This window comes from Pezoporus occidentalis, unplaced genomic scaffold (genome assembly GCF_034315485.1).
Source record: "Pezoporus occidentalis ecotype Australia unplaced genomic scaffold, CSIRO_AGI_Poc_V1 ctg33, whole genome shotgun sequence".
NCBI classification, from domain to species: Eukaryota; Metazoa; Chordata; class Aves; order Psittaciformes; family Psittacidae; genus Pezoporus; species Pezoporus occidentalis.
In genome coordinates this window covers 231,388-237,592 of record NW_026915268.1, presented here as the reverse complement: position 1 = coordinate 237,592, position 6,205 = coordinate 231,388, and the positions used below count along the sequence as shown (strand labels likewise).

At 39.7% G+C, this 6,205-nt stretch overlaps 1 protein-coding gene across 2 annotated transcripts in view; it reads left to right on the top strand.

The window, feature by feature from the left end:
* The window catches only part of LOC134168987 (pro-neuregulin-3, membrane-bound isoform-like), a 174,092-nt gene that overhangs the window by 2,242 nt on the left and 165,645 nt on the right, over nucleotides 1-6,205 (top strand). The gene's annotated exons all lie outside the window — the stretch shown is intronic.

Genomic DNA, 6,205 nt, shown 5'->3' with positions numbered 1-6,205 from the left:
AAGGGGCGGTGGGGGAGAGCAGTCCAAGGGAGGTGCTGTGCCGGTGCCTCTGTGTCCGTGAGGGAGTTTGACTTTCCACACAGTCATCTCCCTCGAAAGAGATTTGAGAGAGGGCTCTAGAAGGATGCGCCCTCCGTCCCAGCACTAGGCTCGTGAAAGAGCCGCTGCCAGGACTACGGGGAAGGAGCCCAGGGCACCCCACGAATATGCAGACGCAGTCAAACGCTCTTGCGGCTCCTGTGTGTAGACACCGCACCGTCTTGCTGTAATTGACTGATTTTTTTTTTTTGGTGTTTTTTTTTTTTTTTTTTTGTTTGTTTGTTTGTTTTTTAAGAACGGGATGGGGCTAGTTCGTCGATTGATGCTCGGTGTCTGGCTCTTCCCACCCTCCGAGGCACAAACCTAAGAATTCGGGCTGAATCTGAAATTCATTTGGTTTGGGTGCATCAACTTTCAGCATCTCGTAAAGGTTATCTAGGACAAACGCAATCCGTGCCAAAAGAGCTTATGTGTGATGCTGTTTAGTGAAATGCTCAATTATACCGTTATTATACTCATCTTCTGCGTTTTCTTGGATGCAGTAGAGGAAACGAGGAGCCATGTGTCCTCCATTAACTCTTGGTTGCTTCTGGTACGAACGTCAATTCAATTGAATGCTACCACCTGAATTGCTTTTACAGCCCGTGGCTCCCCTTTTGCATGCTAATGTATGGCTGTTCAGCTCAAGGATTTTGTTAGCGCGTTATTTGAACTTTATTTTGTCCATTAAATCTATTTTCTGATGAGCCCTGAGGCTGGAAATACATGCAGGGCGAGCTGATCTTGTGAATTGACAAAATCGGGAGAACAGCAAATTGGACGTGTGGGTGGATGTGCAGGTGGTGGATGGCTGGGAATGATTACGAATAAAACTATCACTAAATCAGAAGAGCAAACAAAGCAGTAACTCATTTCCCCAGTGTCTGCTACAGTAATTGAGAGAGAACCTTCCTTTACAGGTGTGTCTGAGCCTGTTTGCTCTGTGGGTACAACCCAAGGAAATCAAATAGTTACCAGAAGGAAACTTACGTGGAGTTGGACCCTACCCATTTCACTTGGGTGTAGGGAGCTGTGTAGGGCACTTAAAAACAAACAGGCAAAGGGAGCCTGATTCTCAACCAGTGTCTCTGTTTTCAAGTCTTGTGTGAACCAGACATGTTATGTGGTGTTTCAGACTGCTGTGACCTGTGTGAGTTTGAAATGCTGCCTGGCCTTGTCAGGTAGGATCTCTTGGGGTATAAATGCTCTCTTCCAATCTATCCTTTTCTCCCCATGTCATGGTTGTCTTTTTGGGGGTGTGTGAGAAATCCACAGCAATTTCCACCCCTCTATGCTGTCTCCTTGCAAGGCACATTAGGCAAGAATATCCTGATTAATAAATAATGTTCATCTGGCAGGACTCTCCTCCATGCAAGACATACAAAGGAAGAAGAAAACCCAGAATCTTGAAATGTTCCTGGCAGTTGCAGAGTCTTGTAACCGTTATTTGTTTTAGGGAGACTGCTAATACGTTTTACAGCAGGGTGTTTTGCCTCATTAAATACAGCTCAGTTATAGGATGAAATGCAAGAAGTGCAAATCCAGCAGAAATTGACCCTGTTTGGGCACATTGGTAGCAGAGATTATCATTAATGGAAGATTAAATAGATTACATAAAAAAGGGTTTGAATTTGTAGGGCATGTGGAATATTTTTTTAAACCCTACAGCTGTACTTTTCTGATACATATAAGCATCTCTGAGGATATATGTAAAATTCTCTGAGGCTGCAGTATCCACTGGAGGGGAGGGGGAGAAGAAATGCAATCTTTCTGCCATAAGATGCTGACATGGTGTGACCCCAAAACAAGTATCTGCATCAGCCACTAGCAGCTCTTGGGAAGAAGGATTTTTTTTTAAACCAAATTCATCCTCATTTCCCAGGTTGAGCTGCATGTTCCTTCTGTGCCCACTGCTCCAGCTGCTGTTGAAATGAAAGTCATGGATTCCATTGTAACATGTGAATACAAATCTGACATGACAGATCTTACACCCAGCTTTCAAAATAGTGCACACCCTTGTGTGATCCTCTGGCTTGGCTAGGCACATACGTGGGCAGGAGTCATAGGTTATTTAGCATTTCACAGCTTTTGAGAAAGGAAGCAGCTGTCTTTATGTATACTGGTTCATGTTGTAGTTTGTTTAATTGTTTTAACACGTTAGAATGGGCTCAAAATATGACTTAGGAAAATGGAAGGCAAATCGGGAGCTATTTTTTTATAAAGCCGGATGATTGCCCACCTGAAGCAAATGTTGGTAAAGCCTTTTCTCTGTGTGTGCATTCATCTGAGAAGATGTTGTGAAATCTCTCTTTTTTTGTGGGTGTACATAATGACAATAATTCTTGGTTGTGTTTCACTCAAAGTCAAGCTATCTGTTAGCTGTTTTGAAAGTTCTTGATGAAGATCCTTCAGGTTCTGACTAAGCAAACGCCAGTTACTCATCAGATCTCTCTCTGTCTTTTGTGCCTGCCTGTGTTTGTCGTGATCATGCATGGACTGTGGCTTTTCGGCACGAGCCTCTTTATCCAGTGCTCAACGTAAAATTCAGTCATTGATTTAAAAAGATAGTCCAGTCTGTAGATCAGAAAAATCAACCAACTGACTGGAACACACCAGTGAGGTTTTATTTTTATCAAGCCATTGGCTTCATTTCTGAAGAGTCATGCCCTGATTTTTCCAATATGCATTTTTCATGGTGTTCTGGGTTCTTCAGTAATATTATCTTTAAATTGAGATACTGTACTTATAAGAATTCCTGTGTGAATTCAGCCATGAAATAGCCCTGCGGTTTCTCTTCTGTTCCTATGACCAAAGGCTAATGCAGAGAACTGAGGTCAGGCAGGTGGGGCTTGACTAATGCATGGTAACGAAGGAAAGAGACGTTGCAGAACTCTTAATCAGTGTATCTTGTGAAGTCCAGTTGTGACCTTTTTTTATGACTCCGGATTGCAGCCTGAGTATTCTTTGGTTTCCTGTGAAAGGTTTTCTGGTCCAGTCGTTTATCCTAGTCATGCCTCTGTCTGTTTGATATGCATGGCATAGGTTTAAGTAACAAGCTTCTGGCAGATGAATTGTTACCAACACTGACATTTTGGTAAAAGCTGTTTGTTTTATTTTGCACTGACTCAAATATCTTTTTCACATTAAGGATGACACTTAGATGGAACTGCGGGGTTTTCACCAACTGGAGGGTATTGTGGGAGGTGCCAAACCGTAGTAAAACCAGACCGCCTCTTCCTAGAGCTCTAAAACATTCTGCCAACAAATGACATGTATCTGTGAATACTTCACATTATGATCATGAGCTGTCATTGAAATCAAGGGAGCATGTATGACTGTAAAGCACATGCCTTTAGCATCGACTGAGATTAATATGTCAGTTATTTATCAATCTGTAATAGAACAAAAGTTGTTGAATTAGGAGAAAAACATACTGAAGCAAACAACTGGGAGTTCAAAAAGCATTTGCTTTTTCCTCATTCCCACTTACTTTCTATTCACATATCATGAGTCAATGTACCACAGACATGATTAGGTTTATGTTTCCCATCTTAAATACTTGAAGGGTACTGTCAAGATGAAATACAGAATTGTAGTCACACCACTGAAGTGGAAGTTATTGTAATTTTATTTTATTTTATTCATATATTACAGCTATATTTTGTTTCATATTTTTCAATTAAGTTGGATGACACTGGACTTAATACCATTTCCCATATATAATCCTCTTTGTAGTTAGGGACTAGCACAGTTATCACTGAGTTCATAAGGAAGTGGAATGTTTAAGTGAGGCCCACTCACAGATACATACATTGATTCTGTTCAGATATATTTCCTTTCTGTTCTGCTTATTTAAGTGTTTATTGGAATCCCTGACCTAGGAGAGCTTTCACAGCACTGGTATGATGAGAGGAAGGAATGTTGCTGAAATTACTCCATGCTGCCTTTTAACCCAGAAGAAAACTTTTTTTGAGGTTATAAGGATTCTCATTACATCAGTTTAACTTGTGATCACCAGTAAAAGCCAAGTCTTGCATTTTATTTATCATATTTTTTTTTAGCATCTATACAACGTTATGTGATATATTATATGTTGACAACAGAATACCGTTATTAAATTAAAGTATTGATTCATTGCAGAGTATTATACTGAAGTGATGTCAGTGGTTTGTCTAAACCCACAGAAAATGGAAATTAAAAATTAAAGCAAAAGACCTGTCTCTATCTACAGTATTGTGTCTAGTGTTGCAGTACATTTATCATCTGACTCAATGCTTTGAAATCTCCTGCAAAGCCCAGTAAATACATGATCGGTATGGATTTGGCTTTGACTTTAAATTTGATAGCTGATGTAACTTTCAGGAAGTACCTAAAACATACTAATGTTTGGCTTTTGCTGATTTCTCCATGACTTGCTTGGAAGCACAAGGAAAAGTGCCTAGTAAAATTGTTTAGGATCACCTGGCCACAAATAAATATATTTGCAGAGACTTTTGTATGTTTCTGAGCCTGGTGATTCCTTTCTTGAGATTCTGTGTGGTTCGAACAAGTTTGCAATGCTCTGGTCTTCACACCGTGTGTGTGTGTGTGCGCACACAAAATTCAGGCAGGTATTTGTGCATTTGCACAGTACTTGTTTTTGAGGAGGATCAGGACCTCAAAGACTGTAGTAATCTCAGGATCAGTGTTTGCTAATCAAGGCAGCTACTTTGGTTGCAGTGCTTGTCCTTGCAGTGTAGTCCGGAAAAGAAACCTGGAGGTTTAATAGCAGCAAACTAGACTGAATGCCGAGTTAAAGTGTTTGTTTTTTTTTTTTTTTAATTTGGAAGTCTGTTTCAGGTTCTGCTGTGTGCAGGGGATTCATTGTCACTGTTACTATTAAGCTTAGGGTTTGTGGTTTGCTTTTTTTTTCATTACAAGTGTAGACATAACTCAGGAAGATCACCATGATGCTTTGTGTAATGGAGATGATTTCTTACTCTGAGGGTCTTGGTTCTTGGACCAATATGATGAGGGTTAGAAGCATCATTTAATAAGGTGCTGTGCTTCAGATCAGAACTGGTGCTGTGTTTTCTCATTGCTCAGATCTAAATTTTGAAGGCGGACACCTCTTAAACCTGCTTCCATATTTTTATTATTCCATAAACCTGCTTCCATAAACCTTCCCCTTCATACCTAATCTCAAGTCACTCCATTGAGTAAAGCACATCTTAAGTGAAGAAAAGTAACTTCCTGTGAGGGCTGAGGAGATAGGCTTGCCAAGTGAGGGCACTTTTGACCAGGACAAGGGAGAGGATGAGCATTCAAATGGCTTCTAAGTAACACACAGAGGAAGTGAATGCGTCTAGGTGGACAAGTGCTTTTTGAGTAGGTTTTTACTTTTTGTCACGCAGGTTTCTGGGGCCCCTTGGTAAAATGCATTCAAGGGGAGAAAAATGAACAAAGCACTCACAAGGAAAATTAAAATAGCAACTGCATTTATAACTTTTAGTGCCCTTTTTGCAGAAGAAATACCTGATACGATGAAGTCTTCCTGGTGAAATTTGGTGATAGTAGTAGGGAAAAATACATATACTAAATGCTTATTGCTAACTATTCAAATGTTTGTTTCTGAAACTTGATCACCATACTCAATACTGCTCTAGCAGTATTTAAAACTGTAGATAAAATAAGTAAACCCTAGAAAATTCTTCCAGTATTCCATCATTTCTGTCCTCCAAGGGCAATATTTTGCATTTCCAAAGTTGTGTAGCATGTAAATAGGAGGATTCTGTCCTTTTTACAACATGCTACTCCTGATACTATTCAAAGACAATTCACTTCATACCATTTTAGTAACAGATTTATTTATGTTTTTTTTTCCTTGGAGTAGTTTGATTTTTGTATTTCTGCAAGAACTAAACCTTTGGGAAGAGCTCGGGTAGAATGGAGAGTCCAATAAAATCATAACTGGGTGAAAGAATGAAAATCTTTGGGCTGAAATACCAGAAGAAATTCCTGCTTTAATCACTGTAAAATAGACTCAATAACTTGCAAAGTCTCCTGTTTTTGCTTTAACGTCTTCTTTCTGTTACTATTTGTTTTTATGGCTTTTCTTTTTAAGATTTGAATTAATCTCTTGGCAATT